The sequence below is a fragment of the Mizuhopecten yessoensis genome, unplaced genomic scaffold, assembly GCF_002113885.1.
Source record: "Mizuhopecten yessoensis strain PY_sf001 unplaced genomic scaffold, ASM211388v2 scaffold1633, whole genome shotgun sequence".
Lineage (NCBI taxonomy): Eukaryota > Metazoa > Mollusca > Bivalvia > Pectinida > Pectinidae > Mizuhopecten > Mizuhopecten yessoensis.
The window spans coordinates 113,962-133,847 of record NW_018404144.1 but is presented as its reverse complement, the minus strand read 5'-3'; positions in this window follow the sequence as shown (position 1 = coordinate 133,847).

Here is a 19,886-nt window from a genome sequence, read left to right as displayed (position 1 = left end):
TACCAATCTTCGATAAAGACACATTTCTAACGACAAGACCAAAAATACGTGTGTACTGACAACGAAATGAATTACGATCTCGTTAAACCGGTGCTTAGGCCAAGTGAAATATATTTCTCATTCTTTGGACTAGTTTTCACCATATTTTTAAGATAACGATCTTACGAAAATCAACTAAATTTTAGCTGCTTATATTTCCCTATCCATTGTGTCTTCGTATTGTCACACACTATTTTAGGGGAAAACAGCCATCCACTGAACGAGTTATGCACCGCTGTTTCCCGGCTTGTAAGCAGTGTTCTTATGTATGTAGGACTCTCAAAGGCGCAGCACTCTGTCCTTGGACTTATTTTATAGGAGAGTGACATGTTTATAACAATGATTGATTTTGATATCCAGCTCATAAAACGTCATTCTTATTCAATAAAAGCAATAATTAATACAGATTTGATACACATGAAAACCTCATTAATGTCAATGAAATTGAATTATATTAAGCCCTTAAGCTACATGTATCGTCAGTAATAAACTTTACACACATTCAATTACGTGCCGTACAATATCTGACTCGCTGCCAAAAAAGAAGTTTTAGAGATAAACAAGGCAAAAACTTCATATTATCAAATATTTAAAAATATTATTTAAACAGTGGTGCCGTTACGTTCCGTTAAGCGGGCACTACTTGTGTAGAATCACTACGAGCTGTTTATATCCCATAATACTTGTTCGTGCACCGGAACACCCTTGTACAATCGACAATCCCGTCAGCTGTTGCTCGTCGAAAAGGCTCTCTAGAGTCATTGTTCAGACATTTCTTTAAAAATTGAATCTGTGAAAACCTAATTATTTTTGCAACAAGAATCCGAGAAACCTTAGTTACTTCGATTATATTAAGCTTATCTCTCCAAACTATCTGCTGTCCGTCTAAGGTCACAGGAGGTCACCGTAACGCTGGCCTCTAGCCATTTCGTCCAAACGATTTATTGTCGTATCTGAGCCAGAAGACAGGTATGTATTACGCCCTGTTCGTAAACCTGTATCCACAGGACCGCGGCAAGGTGCACTCCTTCAGGCCCTACGATTACACAGACAATGCCAGATTAAAGTATTGTAGTGTTATAACTTCCTAAACTCTATATCTATATAACATTACTCGTTATGATCAAATGTATCTCCTGTCTTAACGTAATGGACCGGTTTACAAGTAAAGGATCAGTCAGCTTCAGTTGAATACAGAACGCTTGTGAAACGTTTTATGGTAATGTAAGCGAATGATAAGGTAATGGTGCGAGTCCTAGTAATAAACAAGGTACATTGACCAAACGCCTCGTTGTTGGCCTATATGGGTGGTCATTGTAAATGACTTTCTTATCAAGATTCACAATGAAATATAACTTAATATCAACATTTGTTAGAATGTCTAGATTTGTCAACATTGGTCGTATAACTGTATTAGTCGGGATCTCTTCCTCCTAACAGGTATTCGTACCTATATACATGTAGTACAATCATATAGAACGGGGTCAGATGGAACAGAGGCATTTGCTGAAACGACGATAGGTTATATAACTTAACGGTAAATTTATATTAATTAATTCATTCTCATGGTTCTATTTCTCAAACTCAAATCTGCGCTCAAGTCCAATTTCTTGTTTCCGATGTAAAATATTATCATCTCACATTTATTAATGATTTGAAGCTTTTTCAGAGATACTTGAAGCCGCAGACTGTTTTTATGGCTAGACTTTACAGGTACTTTTAACTAATTCGCATGATTTCAGTACTGAAGGTTGTTTTAATACTGATATCACTCTTGAGAATTTCTGAATTGTTTCAGGAATACATGTACAGAAACATGTTTGTAAGATCGATTATAATATGCTCTCCTTTAAATTCAATATTTTGAGCATGTACTCCCGTTATACTAATAAATTATATCTGTCAATTAAGTATTTCTGTTGAAGTTAATACGTTGTTAAATAAGACTTCAGCGAATAACAGTCCTTAGTTGTTATCTAAGTTATCAAATTCTGCTGCTTGTGTCGTTATACACGTCAGAGGGTACCAAAATCGTTCGGAGAGAATCTGCTGCTTGTGACAGAAAACTTTGTCACATTACAGTTTTAGTGTCTTAAAAAGATTATTTATTTGCTGTTTCTTAAAGTAATGTAGTTACACCTAGCCCATCAACTGTAATATATCCTCATTGGACAGATCATAATCACGTGGAAGTCGGTGATTTTTAATATTTATTCAGTGTTACTATTTTCAGAATTTAAGTTAACGTTCTCTTTATGACATCACTTTAAATATAACATCACAAGGTTCTGTGTGTAATTCAATACTCTTCACTGGACAATATCCTTCCAATCCAGCTTGTCAAATGATAAAGTAACATGGTCGCTTTCTAAGAAACAATGTACATATAAGGATTCTTATTACGTTGAAAATGTGACGTGGTTATATGAACCTGAACTGTGATATTGATACAGGCTTCGTCTCGGTTGATATCTTTAATAGGTTTATATAACCACACATTCACCTTACCTAAGGTTAATATTTTGTAAATACTGACTCGTCTTCATGAAGTACACGAGTTCGTGAATGCGAATCTTATATGCATGTACAAGTAACTAATTATTATACATTAAAACGATAATCGAAAGGCGTCATGTATTTCCACGTTATAGAACGACTCTGTAAAAAGGAGATAATCAGAGAAGATTTTAACATTTTAAAATTCATAAAAAATGACACGGAAAAACATGTTTGCGTTAAATTTCCATACATTGTTGGCCACGAAATAAACGGATTTTTACTTGTAGCTCGCCAGAGGCTCGCTCAAATTAGAAAGTCTTCTTCAATAAATCTCGTATGAAATGGAAAGTCACGTAATATCCCATATATACACAATAGATGCTTGGCGCCGGGCACGGAGACAGAGGGGTTGCTATATGTGTATGACCTGTGTGGCAAGTTCGTAACGAGAACAGCTAACGTGATTTGAGAAGTGAGAAGGCGACGTGGCTGAGAACGAACCAAACGACAAGTGCAGGCAATTACGGCTGATTCGTTCCGTCATCTGAACTTTACAGATCCGAAATAATTCCCGGTAACACTGAACTGTCCTAACACAATGATAAATTACATTTCCAGGAAAACAAATTCAAGTTACTGTCGTTAAACCGTGGCTATTTCAGGAAACAATCAAGGCACGTTCCCAGTTAGGTTTGTTGGTTCTGAAGTGTTAAAGTTGATTACTTGTTCAACATAGTCTGAGGTGGTCTCCGTGGTGAAAACCCAACAATTGCAACTAAACAATTATATTGTACACACATATTCTATCGATGACGTCACACCCATTCACTGCTGCCAATATTGCAACCTGTTTTCTTGATGACGTCACAACCATAAACTGCTACATTTGTACAGTGCCAATAATTGTCTACCTGTTTTTTTGACAATATTCTGTCCCGCTCTATTGATGACGTCACGCTTATGTACTGTTGTCAATATTCTGTTCCGCTCTGTTGATGACGTCACAACCATGTACTGTTGTCACTATTCTGTTCCGCCCTGTTAATGACGTCACACCCATGTACTGTTGTCAATATTCTGTTACACTCTGTTAATGACGTCACACCCATGTACTATTGTCAATATTCTGTTACACTCTGTTGGTGACGTCACACCCACGTACTGCTATCCTATCTCGGACCTCTGTACATGGTACTTTTTTAACCATTTTTTTTTTATTTGTCATTCAACAAAAAGGATTAGGCACCAGTTATCTCAACTTAGAAACGCTCTCCAATACATTTCATTATATTGATTACATGACAACAACAACAAATATATTTATAATATATATGAACAAAGAAGAAAGGAAGGGGAAAGGGAAGATTTTTTTTAGAAGAATAAGAAAGAGAGATAATAGGATAATACTACTGACCTTAAAATCTGTTACTATTTTTAATGTAGGTTTGGACTATATGGAAGATATTTTCATTGTCTTCATCTGACAAATTTGGAGAACCGTACATAATAACATTTAGAGAAATATTACAATAACGTGAGATATCATCAATCAAAATTTGTCTTTGTCTGATATACAGCATACAATCAAAAAAATAATGGATTGCATTTTCACACTCATTTCCACATGCACACATTGGATCACCTACAATATTAACTCTATACAAATCATAATTTAAACTACTACATGAGTGACGCAATCGTGTATGTAAAATATTTAGTTTTCGATTTCCTTCATGAACAAAAATAGGCAACAAGTAACCTTGGTTACGCTGATCGATGATTTAAAAATGTTAACGGATGGCTGCTCTCTGACAGTATTTGGTAAATCGTTCCACAGTCTTATAGATTTAGGAATAAAGAATTGGAATGAACTAGACAGTCGGAAATTGGGAACAGTGTAGTTTTCAGTATTTCTCAAGTTGTAGCTATTGCGTTCGCATACTTTAGGAGGAAGAATGTTAGTTAAATAAGAAGGTGTTTGTTTAATATGGCGTTTGTACATTAGGGAAAGTTTCTTAAGTTTTCTTCTTTCAGATAGAAGTTCAAGATGGGTTCTTGATACAGTGACTGTTTACTGGAAAAAAAAGGTAGACCAGTAATAATTCTTGCTGCTTCAAGCTGAACTTGTTCAAGTTTAGTTAGATCTGCCAAAGAACAACCATCCCAAACTTCACAGGCATATTCCAACACAGGCAACACAAATACTTTATATATTCTTAACAAAGCTTTCCTACTCAACAGTAATTTAAACTTTCGTAGTACTGATACCTTTTTCATGCATGTTTTTTGAATTTCGGTAATATGTAAAGACCATTTTGCATCTGCGCTAAATATTACGCCTAAGTATTTATGACTTTCAACACAATTAAGAGTCTCAGTACCAAAACAAATCTGTAAAGAAAGTATATTTCGCGAATCAGATATAAATAACACATCAGTTTTCTATTAATCAAATTTAGTAAGCCAATCCCGTGACCATTTGTCAAGTTTTTCCAAATCTCTTTTTACACACATTTCAATATCAGCATGAGAAGACGAAGAATACATCAAAGAGGTATCATCAGCAAATAAGCGTGAAATACTATTTAAATTATCAACAATATCATTAATATAAACCAAAAATAACAGAGGACCTAACACACTTCCTTGTGGTACACCAGCATTTGTGTAACCTGTATTAGAACACACACCTTTAACAAGAACCTGTTGTTGTCTGTTTGAAATGCAATTTTTTAACCAATGTAGTAAACCATCTCTAATATCATAAGCATGCAATTTATGTAAAAGACCCCTATACCAAACTCGGTCAAAAGCCTTCGATATATCACAAAAAATGAGACAAGTATGTTTTTTTTCTTCTAATAAACAACATATACATGTATTATGGTAAATTTCTATTAGCTGACAGTGGAATGATGAGTCATAAAACCAGATTGTTTTTCGTAAAATAAAGAATGAACAAGGAAAACACTATAGATGTGTTTAAATACAACTCTTTCAAAAACCTTACCTATACAAGACAACAAAGTAATTGGTCGATAAGATAACACCCTGTTCCATATTTCAGGGAATATTTGAGAATTTAGTGACATATTAAAAAGAATTGACAATGGCTTACACATAGAATTCGCTGTAAATTTTAGCATATGATGACTTATAGTATCATGACCAGTTGCTTTTCCTAGTTTCAAAATTTTCAAAATATCACATATTTCATCACTTTCAACCACAATAGAATCAAGTACAGAATCAGTTCTGGAATCAAAACTGGGTAAAGATTTGCCAATAACATGGTACTTCTGGAAAGTTTTGGTGAAAGTATTGATCACCATTGTCTGGAAGAGAATGTCAGCGCGTCATATCTACCATCTTCCATACAAGTCACAAAAACACGACCACCAATTTGTACTTCACAATTTTCTATAGCAAGTTAAGCCTGTCGTTCTGTTTATGCATCTTTTATGTTATGATTTAATTTGACGTGATGCAGGAACTTGTTTTACATGTTATCTTAATTATTCACATGGATATTTTTCTATTTTCTATTATTTTTCTAAATTAATTTACAGGAAAGATATAAATCGTTGACAGGTACCAGGGAAAACATTGACAGCTGAAAACAGTCATAAGGGATACAAACTATCAACCCAGCAACTATGCATTATTTCACATTAGTAAAACTGTCAACGGGTTTCAAAATTCAATTCCGCTCTAAAACAAAACTACATGCTATTTTGTACAATAAACGAATGATGATGTAATAAATATTATTGATAACGAAAGAAAGAATATATCAGCTTCAATTACTCTCCACTCCATAGTTTTATTGTACATTACGGAGATGGAGTGTATGCTTGGAGACGGTAATATAGTAAGGAGAACATCATTTCTCCCAAAACCACTGTAGGTTTACTCACTCCACAACCACTGTAGGTTTCCTTACTCCCACAACCAATGTAGGTTTCCACACTTCCACAACCACTCTAGGTTTCCTCACTCCCACAACCAATGTAGGTTTCCTTACTCCCACAACCACTGTAGGTTTCCTCACTCCCACAACCAATATAGGTTTACTCACTCCACAACCACTGTAGGTTTCCTTACTCCCACAACCACTGTAGGTTTCCTTACTCCCACAATCACTGTATGTTTCCTCACTCCCATAACCACTTTAAGTTTCCTCAAATATATATATATATATATATTTCCTCATTCCAACAATCACAATAGGTGTTCTCATTCGCACAACCACTATACGCTTCCTCACTCCCACAACCACCCTAAGTTTTCTCACTCCCACAATAACTATAGGTTTCCTCACTCCCAAAACCAACACATATATATATAGGTTCCTTCACTCTCACAACCACTATATGTTTCCTTATTCCCACAACCATAATAGTCTTCCTCATTCCAACAACCGCAGTAGACTTCCTTACTCTCACAAACACTATAAGTTTTCTAACTTCCACAACCACTATAGGTTTCCTTACTCCCACAACCAACATATATATAGGTTTCCACATTCCAATAACCACAATATGTTTCCTCACTCCCACAACCACTATACGTTTCCTCACTCCCACAACCAACATATATATAGGTTTCCACATTCCAATAACCACTATATGTTTCCTCGTTCCCACAACCACTATAGAGTTCCTCACTCCCACAACCAACATATATATAGGTTTCCTCATTCCCATAGCCACAATAGATTTCCCCACTCCCACAACTGCACATATATATATAGTTTTCCTCACTCACACATACAAACTTTCGTTGGTTAAATTTCAAAGGGTAAAAAGCACTCGTTTTTCTACCGAATGTCTTTTACATTCGAAAATTAACAAGCGAGGGTTAGATAAACACGAAAACCAACTTTCACTCGTGGATATATATTCAGCCCAGGACACCATTCCACTATCACTAGGTATCTCGACCCTACCGGAATCAGACACATTAACATTTGAAGTATTGGACACTTTGTCCTCTCTTGACGAGTTATCAGCACTGGACATCTGACACTGTCAGTATTCAGGATTTTATATTGTTTTCATTGGATACCTTCAAAGAAGTAAATCGGGACATATGAATATATAAGCTTAGAACTCATTGACAATATCAGCATTATACACATTGACAATATCAGCATTATACACATTGACAATATCAGCATTATACACATTGACAATATCAGCATTATACACATTGACAATATCAGCATTATACACATTGACAATATCAGCATTATACACATTGACAATATCAGCATTATACACATTGACAATATCAGCATTATACACATTGACAATATCAGCATTATACACATTGACAATATCAGCATTATACACATTGACAATATCAGCATTATACACATTGACAATATCAGCATTATACACATTGACAATATCAGCATTATACACATTGACAATATCAGCATTATACACATTGACAATATCAGCATTATACACATTGACAATATCAGCATTATACACATTGACAATATCAGCATTATACACATTGACAATATCAGCATTATACACATTGACAATATCAGCATTATACACATTGACAATATCAGCATTATACACATTGACAATATCAGCATTATACACATTGACAATATCAGCATTATACACATTGACAATATCAGCATTATACACATTGACAATATCAGCATTATACACATTGACAATATCAGCATTATACACATTGACAATATCAGCATTATACACATTGACAATATCAGCATTATACACATTGACAATATCAGCATTATACACATTGACAATATCAGCATTATACACATTGACAATATCAGCATTATACACATTGACAATATCAGCATTATACACATTGACAATATCAGCATTATACACATTGACAATATCAGCATTATACACATTGACAATATCAGCATTATACACATTGACAATATCAGCATTATACACATTGACAATATCAGCATTATACACATTGACAATATCAGCATTATACACATTGACAATATCAGCATTATACACATTGACAATATCAGCATTATACACATTGACAATATCAGCATTATACACATTGACAATATCAGCATTATACACATTGACAATATCAGCATTATACACATTGACAATATCAGCATTATACACATTGACAATATCAGCATTATACACATTGACAATATCAGCATTATACACATTGACAATATCAGCATTATACACATTGACAATATCAGCATTATACACATTGACAATATCAGCATTATACACATTGACAATATCAGCATTATACACATTGACAATATCAGCATTATACACATTGACAATATCAGCATTATACACATTGACAATATCAGCATTATACACATTGACAATATCAGCATTATACACATTGACAATATCAGCATTATACACATTGACAATATCAGCATTATACACATTGACAATATCAGCATTATACACATTGACAATATCAGCATTATACACATTGACAATATCAGCATTATACACATTGACAATATCAGCATTATACACATTGACAATATCAGCATTATACACATTGACAATATCAGCATTATACACATTGACAATATCAGCATTATACACATTGACAATATCAGCATTATACACATTGACAATATCAGCATTATACACATTGACAATATCAGCATTATACACATTGACAATATCAGCATTATACACATTGACAATATCAGCATTATACACATTGACAATATCAGCATTATACACATTGACAATATCAGCATTATACACATTGACAATATCAGCATTATACACATTGACAATATCAGCATTATACACATTGACAATATCAGCATTATACACATTGACAATATCAGCATTATACACATTGACAATATCAGCATTATACACATTGACAATATCAGCATTATACACATTGACAATATCAGCATTATACACATTGACAATATCAGCATTATACACATTGACAATATCAGCATTATACACATTGACAATATCAGCATTATACACATTGACAATATCAGCATTATACACATTGACAATATCAGCATTATACACATTGACAATATCAGCATTATACACATTGACAATATCAGCATTATACACATTGACAATATCAGCATTATACACATTGACAATATCAGCATTATACACATTGACAATATCAGCATTATACACATTGACAATATCAGCATTATACACATTGACAATATCAGCATTATACACATTGACAATATCAGCATTATACACATTGACAATATCAGCATTATACACATTGACAATATCAGCATTATACACATTGACAATATCAGCATTATACACATTGACAATATCAGCATTATACACATTGACAATATCAGCATTATACACATTGACAATATCAGCATTATACACATTGACAATATCAGCATTATACACATTGACAATATCAGCATTATACACATTGACAATATCAGCATTATACACATTGACAATATCAGCATTATACACATTGACAATATCAGCATTATACACATTGACAATATCAGCATTATACACATTGACAATATCAGCATTATACACATTGACAATATCAGCATTATACACATCGACAATATCATCATTATACAAATTGACAATATCAACATTATACACATTGACAATATCAGCATTATACACATTGACAATATCAGCATTATACACATTGACAATATCAACATTATACACATTGACAATATCAGCATTATACACATTGACAATATCAGCATTATACCCTTGACACTATCAGCACCGGGTCATCGTGACAATTTTATACATTTGACATCTTGGCAATATCAATATTGGAATGTTTGGTGAATACGAGTGACTATGGGATGTCATTCCCATAATTTCCCATTCCAAGAAGGCGGCGTCCAGTATTTCAAACTGTAGTGAATGCGAGACGCTAACTTTAACATGGCGATATTCAGTTACTGGGTTACTCCCCTTCCAAGATGGTCACCAAATCATCTCTTAACGTGAAAAAAATGACTGTCTCATTTTCTTTCTTCTTATCTAGATGGCAGTGAGTAACACACAGTTTGACAGAGACAAAGAAGTGAGGATTTAAAATTAAACACGGAAATACTTTACCCATCGCATCGATACTTTTTCTCTTAATTACCTACAAGAACAGATATGGGACCCTGTAATAATCCCATGACCCTCATACACAGTGACCCTTCTGGACAACTGTAGTATGTCATTATCTGCTTTTACTATATGCTTGAAAATTTCTCGCAATCACATTGGCATGATCTTATACACGTGACCAGTCCTCAAAAACTCTATAATATACAATTATGGACATTTGTGCTGTGAATATGATGTGATTTGAACCTGATTTTTTTTTTATTAACTTCGTCTCGGTCGAATATTACTTTTTCAGGTTCATATCAAATCATATTCACCAGAAAAAAATGCCATATTATATTATTATAAACTTAAAATTAACCTCGCAATCGCATTATCCATATTCTATGTACACGTGACCATTTATCAAAAACTCATGTAGATTGATGTGAACAATGATTTCTAGAGATAGCCTTTCACGAAATTCCCTGCAACCTGCCATAGCGCATGCGCAGTTAAGCAGAAACGCTATGTGTTAGTTAGACGGCAGTGAACGATGGTTGCTGGTAAACGCCTTTGTACCAACTGCAAATTTCCAGAAACTACTCGCGGATAAATTTGCAGTTAACACCCCGAAAAGCCACCGAATTCGCATTCACTCAGATAGGAAAGGAATATTGACGAGGGTTTCAGAACTACTGCCAAGCTGTTGATTCAACCCTAGCCAAACTTTACACGGATGTGCATTCAAGGTGAACTTTTCAAATAGTCCACTCTCACTCCAATGAACATATCTTAAATGATATTTAGATGGATTTGATATCATACTCGCCGAATTAAAAACGTTCTAAGTCATGTCTGTTGAGCTCTTCACGATATCCTTTGAGGCCCTGCCTTAAAGGCAGTGGACATCACCTGACTATTGCAAACCCAATTAGGGAAGCATTACTCTTCTTACGCCAATTAAAAAAAAAAAAACAACACCTGTACATTGGATTTTTAATTTCATTATTTACTCTTCATTGCCACATGTAAACCTTCCAAAGGCAGTTGTGTTTCATGAAACCATTAATCTGAAGTGGTGATCTTGAGGTCGGCTGTTCCATTCAGTGAAGATTAATCTTAATTTAAAAACAAAACAAAATGCATACATATTGATATATTAATTTATCACATATTCGTCGAAATCAATAGAAAACATGTAAAAACATGTAAGTATTGGGCTGCATTCTCTTCAGAGCAAAATCCGTTGTTCGCTTTGTTTTCAGTCCTGTTCAAAATAAGAGAGCTATATCTCGGTACAGAATTCAAATTATTGGTTAAATTAGTGAACAAAAGTTATTATCTGGTAATAATGATATATATGTGTGTGTGTGTGTGTGTGTGTGTAGCAGGTAGTGCGAGTATATAGCAGTCTCTAGAGATACATGTATGAAGTAAGGACGCGCATATCTGTTTAAGAAGGTCAATAGGTTAGTAGGTCGATGCGGAAATGCAGAAATCCAAAGCAAACTGTAAAGACTTTGTTTTATAGTAGAAACATCATCAACCAATAAACGTTGTTTTGATTGACGGAGCGCACTCGGCCGGGGATGGAAACAACCACAGGATTGATACACATCACAATATATATGCCTATTGAATGAGTAATATCCTCAATAGGTATATTGAATGTTGAACGACTTGATCAATTTTGTGGGTTACAGCACGGCCTGACTGCACTGCGACTGGGAGTATCTTCAAGATTGGCGGATAGGATTTTCTATCATAGCAAAGCGAGCATACACAGACATTGAAATTGAATCTTTTAAATGGTATAACTGTTATCAAAATAAATACTGGCACAGAGTTTGTAGGATGACTACAAAATATAAAACAAGTCCTTCTGATACGGGAATTGAGTTTCAGAAAAAAAATTGCCATTGTTTTCTAATTACATTTGCAATAATAGAGAAGTGCCTCAGGTTTGGATCACATTTATACATGTATTACACTACAAGTTTTCTGCTTACAAACAACGTGTCTCTTTTCAACGACTATTTCCCTTCTAACTTTTTACAAAGTAGCACAAAGGATCAGCAAATCTTTGAAACATTCAAAACTGAATGGGAGGACAGGGGCTAACTCCGAAAACTTTTCACACGTTCCACCTTTCTTGCATATCCTATAATCGGGAATGGCATTTTAAAACGTCTAATAAAAGTCCCTTCACATTTCAATAAGTCTGTAAACACACAGGAAAAGTATACCAAAGTGTGTATACATATGGACAAAATATATGAAAGTGTGTTCACACAAGGACAAAATATACTAAAGTGTGTACACACAAGGACAACATATACCAATTTGTTTTCACACAAGGACAAAATATCCTAAAGTGTGTTCACACAAAGACAAAACATACCAACGTGTGTTCACACAAAAACAAAATAAACCAAAGTGTGTACACACAAAGACAAAAGATACCAAAGCGTGTTCATACAAGGACAAAATATACCAAAGCGTGTTCACACAAGGACAAAAGATACCAAAGCGTGTTCATACAAGGACAAAATATACCAAAGCGTGTTCATACAAGGACAAACGATACCAAAACGTGTTCACGCAAGGACAAAATAGGTCAAAGCTTTAACACACAAGGACAAACTAAACCAAAACGTGTTCAAACGATGACAAAAGATACCAATTTGTTTTCACACAAGGACAAAATATACCAAAGTTTCAACACACAAGGACAAAACATACCAAAGTGTGTACACACAAGGACAAACTAAACCAAAATGTGTTCACACAAGGACAAAATATCCTAAAGTGTGTTCACACAAAGACAAAACATACCAACGTGTGTTCACACAAAAACAAAATAAACCAAAGTGTGTACACACAAAGACAAAAGATACCAAAGCGTGTTCATACAAGGACAAAATATACCAAAGCGTGTACACACAAGGACAAAACATACAAAAGTGTGTTCACACAAGAACAAAATAAACCAAAGTGTCTACACACAGGGACAAACTATACCAAAGCGTGTTCACACAAGGACAAAATATACCAAAGTTTCAACGCACAAGGACAAAACATACCAAAGTGTGTATGCACAAGGACAAACTAAACCAAAAGGTGTTCACACGATGACAAAATATACCAAATTGTTTTCACACAAGGACAAAATCTACCAAAGTTTCAACACACAAGGACAAAACATACCAAAGTGTGTATACACAAGGACAAACTAAACCAAAATGTGTTCACACGATGACAAAATATACCAATTTGTTTTCACACAAGGACAAAATATACCAAAGTTTCAACACACAAGGATAAAATATACCGAAGTGTGTTCACATAAGGACAAAATATACCAAAGCGTGTACACACAAGGACAAAACATACAAAAGTGTGTTCACACAAGAACAAAATAAACCAAAGTGTCTACACACAGGGACAAACTATACCAAAGCGTGTTCACACAAGGACAAAACATACCAAAGTGTGTTCACACAAGGACAAAATATACCAAAGCGTGTACACACAAGGACAACTTATACCAATTTGTTTTCCCACAAGGACAAAACATGCCAAAGTGTGTTCACAAAAGAACAAAACATTCCAAAGTGTGTTCACACAAGGACAAAACATACCAAAGTGTGTTCACTAAAGGACAAAGATACCAAAGTGTCTTCACACAGGAACAACATATGTCAAAGTATCAACACACAAAAACAAACATATAAAACCGTCAACATACAGCTAAAAGGTCAAAATATCAAAGAAAAGGACAAAACATAACCAAGCGTTAACACATGATGACAATTACGTCAGTTTGATTGTTCGTAAAGCTTCCCACAGGTACAATCTAGGGATCCGGTTTGTTACTTCATTAATGTATATAATTGGGATGGAAGAATAAAGGGCGCCAGTCTTTATACCACCGTGATCTAGAGGTTAGGTTCACGGCTACTGTCCTACTTCACGCATTCCATTGATTTTGAAGACAACAACTTTTGAAATAATTTAAGCTTAAATTTGCTCAATATATGTTATTGAAAGATTTTCTCTATTCGTGATCGTTCTTTAATGCCAAGTTTATCTGACTATCGTATTCAGTTTGGCAATTTTATAAACTCGCTTATAGTCTTATTAAAATTGGAAAATCGATGAATTCGAGTTAGACAAACAACAGCTATCAACTACAAGATATGGAATCTCTTTTATACGTTGCCCCGACGATGCAAGGTCCGTTAGTTAACATGGTATATGGTCTTACGTGAAACCGAAATCTCCTTAATCATAACTAGTAAGTCAGTATGTTCAAAAAGTCTACTGCGTTTGAAATGAATCATAATTACGTAGTTTTTCTTTGGCGTTTTAAGTCCTAATACAAGGAAAATGCTATTATGAAATTTGAATTGAACATTTTTGGAAAAAAATTGAAAAGTTTCGGGCTAAACTGAAAACTGCCATTGAGTTGATCAATATGTGATTTTACTTGAACATTTATCACAGTGTGGGCGGTTATTGCCGAGAACCAGTGTCGTTACAGCCATTTTGTCATGTGATTCCAGCTGAAATATCTCGCTCTAACGTAGCCAGACTTCACTGCTGAGACAATTTGCGTACAAACATTAAGTTTCAGGGATGTTTACTGAGATTGAAATCAGGGGCCTCAGGTGTTCACCAACAGAAAGAGCTCCGCTGATCTGGTGATCTGGCAGGGCGCGTCTATGTCAGGCCAGCTTAACATTTATTCAAGGAGCAATGTCGATCCTGTATTTCATCGGGTTATATAAGATATCTTATATAGCTATAAGGGATATCTTACAAGATACGAGATACTTTATTTAACGTCGCATACAGGTAAACAAGAAACATTAGCTATTGAGAGCTAATATTGCGACAAACATATGAAAAATAACAAAATCATATTATATTACAAGTAAAGGGAGATAATCACATATATAATACATAACAAAAAGCAGTAATAATTGTCACAGTAAAAGAAAGTATCCATATCCCAGGTTTCTAAGTGATTGGGAGTCCCCTACCTACAAAGGCCCCCGGGATAAGACCCTTTTAAAACAAAAAATATTTATAAAAAAATGTGTTAATATATGAAAAGCATTAAATGTGATCACAGATAAGTAGTATTCAGAATAAGTAAATAAAAGACATAGTTAATAGTGAATGAATACTTGCATATCACACAAGAATTACTTAGGACTTAGGATTAAAACACTATAAAGTGGAATATACATACAATGCTAACATAGCAAAGAACAAAAATTGACAGAATATACACTTCTATAGTGCGAATTAAAAAATGATACCGAAATCAATTAACAAAATTTATCAAGTTTTGTAAAAAAATATTTTTAGAATATATGGAATTAAAATACTAATAATATGCTGCAAAAATATAGAATATGATTAAAATATAAAAGTAATGAAATAAGACAATAAAAGTATCACACAATCGAAAATGTCAGGTGGCAGAGGTAACCAGGGCACAGTATGAAGTATCACTCTTTGCAGATATTGCAAAGGCAGATGGGGTCATCCCGGAAATGGACCAGCCTCCTGAATTCTTTGAAGTTTTCAACTTTTCGGAAGTAATTTGGGAGACTGTTCCACACTCGGGCGGCCCCAAAAGCAAACGATTTATGTCCATACTTCACAGTGTTGACCCTGGGCACCTCTGCATTATTTTTCTTTCCTGAAGTCATAATTAGACATCTTAATATTTACAAGGTTATGAATATATTCAGGGGATTTTTTTTATAATTTTAAAAACCTCACGACCCATTTCCTTTAGACGCCTTACATGAAGCCTGTCGCTGTTGGTAACGCTGAGTAAGTGTCTTAAGGGTGAGTTGTGAATAAACCTTAAAGCTTTTTCTTGGATCTTTTCTAGCTTTCTGACACTCTTCATAGAACAAGAGTGCCAGACTAAAGGAAAGTAGTTAAAATTTGAAACAAGAAAAGAATCATAAATTACAAGTCTATCTTGTTTGGTTAAAAAAACTCCCAATTCGCTTTAAAATGGACAATTGCGTTGAGGCTTTAAAACAAAAATTTGACCATCATTATTGTGTGCCCTAATCTCTTTTAAAATAGTTTCATCAGAAGAATCTTCTGTACCAATATCAGAAAATTATATAGTATATAAGATATCTAATACAGTTTTTTGAAATAAATGTTAAGTTGGCTTGCCATACGCGTCATCATTTGAATTCGGGAGTATGGTGACTTTGTGTACATTACAATTTCAACCAATATGATACCGCTTACACCGATCCTGTCTTTTATGCCACCACTGTGATTGTATGCCACCATTGGATGATGTTAAGGAGATGGAGGTACATTACGGACCGTTATTCCGAACCTAGTCTATATTGGTTTATTTGCCAAATCAAGCTGACTGCGTTAATCAATGTTGAATGAATGATTGGAGGAACATGGTCAATCCAATTTAGTTCGTTAATTAAGAAATCATATATTTTTTCATATTATATTCTTATAAGTACAACCGAGCATGCGTGGTCAACTGATGTTGCGATAAAGACGACCTCATCGTTATGTGGGTAATGATGTTTATTAAAGCAAGTTTTGACTCTCCGATGCATATTTTGTATATGTACATGTTTTGACGGACTGGATCGATATCTATCTGCTGCTGTATATAGAATTGTAGTAGTGAGAAAACCACACTTCGGTATAACAGTAGACGTGTGTTTGTTTGGTGTATATAAACGGAAGGACTTCATTCACTCCATTTGCTTCCTCCCTTAGGTTTTCAAACTCACAGTTACTTTTTTACTACTGAACCCACATTTTTTCTTTGGTATGATTTATCATGTATATTGAAGATGTCAATAAATCGAAAACCTGCTTTTTAGTAACTCATTTTATCAGTTTCCATTTCTCCGAATAAAATACTTTATTATATCACTTGTCAAAATAGGATCAAGTAGTGCTGATGAGGCAAATGTTGTCTGAGTTGGTTCGGTTTATACGAATCAGCTGCTGTCCAGGTTGGTTTTTGCGGTTATATAAGTTAAATAAATTGAGTATATAAAGGTCATCGTCGCTGGGTCATCATATAACATCTGCGTTACAGTCTTCCATGAGTAGTACCTAACTAGTTGTTATAAATGTGAAGGTAATGTCTAAAATGAGTCGTACACCATCTCAATTATTCACATTGGATGGCGTCTAAAGATTGCTTAATATAACAATTGCAGACAAAATGACGCCGTGAGTGAAATAATGACGTCACATTATTATTAGGCCACATTACGCCATTATGTTCGGAATTCATTATTCCGTCAAGTGTTTAATTTGATAAATTGATAACAAACTATGATTTCCAGTCCAAAAAGTAGTACGGACTGAAAGAGTAGTTAAAACGCAACTTGTCTCGTCTCAGTGTGTAATACAAACCATTGTTAAGCAAGGTCTGAAAATGGCTCTATCAGTGTAAAGGTGCTTAGTTCGATTTATCATCGGCGGTTCATCTCGCTATACACGGTGGAAGACCGTTTCTACATGTCTAGCATTGGTTGATTTTCAACAGGACAATTTTGTAATGATCTTGTTGTAATTAGGGACATTTCAAACGGAATCAGCGCTGTGTAATGATATCTGGTATTTCATAAACTGAAAGGGCGTTGTAACTGCGCATTTGAAGTGCAAGCATCAAAACATTACAAAGCACTCACTACTGTAGTACATCTTCTCCAACATAGACACCAAACAAATTACACTCTTACTTCTAACGCACACATCACAATATCTCCGTCATATCACTATTCATTTAAAAATGTCGATAATAGTCTCTTAGGGAACATACACCAGTGACAGATCAGGAGTCACTTGCGCTGCAGGTTTATTTAGTAAAGCTATGATGCTATAACAGTCGATTACAGAATATATCGGTTAGCAATAGGGTTATTCCAGGAGATAACTACCTACTGCAGTATTTCTGTGACTCTAAGGTCATTATAGTAATACAGGTTTCAATAGTTGTGTATATAACAATCAATGACGGCTCTTTCAACACCTTATAACACAAATAATAATTCGAGGTTCTTATTTACCGTTTTATCACAACCTAGTTTGCAGGTCGTCTCAAAGTGGTTCACAAACTATTATCCGTGGTTATAGGGCCTTTCCGACCAGCCAATATTTTTCTAAACTCCATGCTGCCATTTAGGCGTTCACAGATTAGCATTCAACAATTCTAACAGTGCTCATTTACAACTGAGTTGACTGGATCAATCAGATGTAAATGATCTTGTTCAAAGATACAACACAGTGCCGTGCCATGACTCGAACCCGCAACCCGCAACCCGCAACCCGGCGTCCTACCACTAGACTACCGTTTCTCCTAAGCCCTTATTTACCTCCACAGCTATCGTTATACTTACTAGTTCTACCTGTTACACCTGTCAATCGGAGGCTTATAAGGCCAAACATAGAAATGACGCTTTCTCAAACAGTGAACAAAAACTAAACAGTTATTACACCGAAAAACTGTATTTTGAACGAAGGATACACTATTACAAAAAGATTTACTTATAAAACGTAAACAATACAGCGTCACCACACTGTCTACTCACAAGGAGTGTCACAAAAATGTCTACTCACGATGAGAGTAACCGAACTATCTACTCACAAGGAGCGTCACCAAACTGTCTACTAACAATGAGAGTAACTGTGGTAACGACTCTGAGGATAGCCGATATATTTCAAAGTAGATTCATAGCGAACACACAACTCCGGAGACCATGCTGGTTCTTACATTACTCACTTTATTAGTAAAGAGTTACTTCCGGTGTTCCGGTTGGGTACATGCTAAAGTACTGATTATATAAGATGGACATTACATCTCTCCCTTTTTTAAAAATTAAAACATGTTCATAATCATTGACTGCACTTTTCATAGTTTATTTTTTAAATGTAATGATATAATAATTTGCATTGTCTTTCCACTGAATGTCTTTATCACTCGGTAAACGATTATCATTGTCAAATCACTTGAAAAATAAAGAATGATTTATATAAATGGGTTTAGAGATCTTATATATTTTTGTTAACCTTCATCACACTGGAAATACTCAATTATCGCAACAATGACAAAACTCGAGGTTAACTAGAGATCTCTGGGTCTCAATGACTAGCGGGGATTATTGTGCCCCAAACACTGCAAGTCATTACTAATTTTGCAAAGGGCATCATAACGAGTGTTCTTTTTCC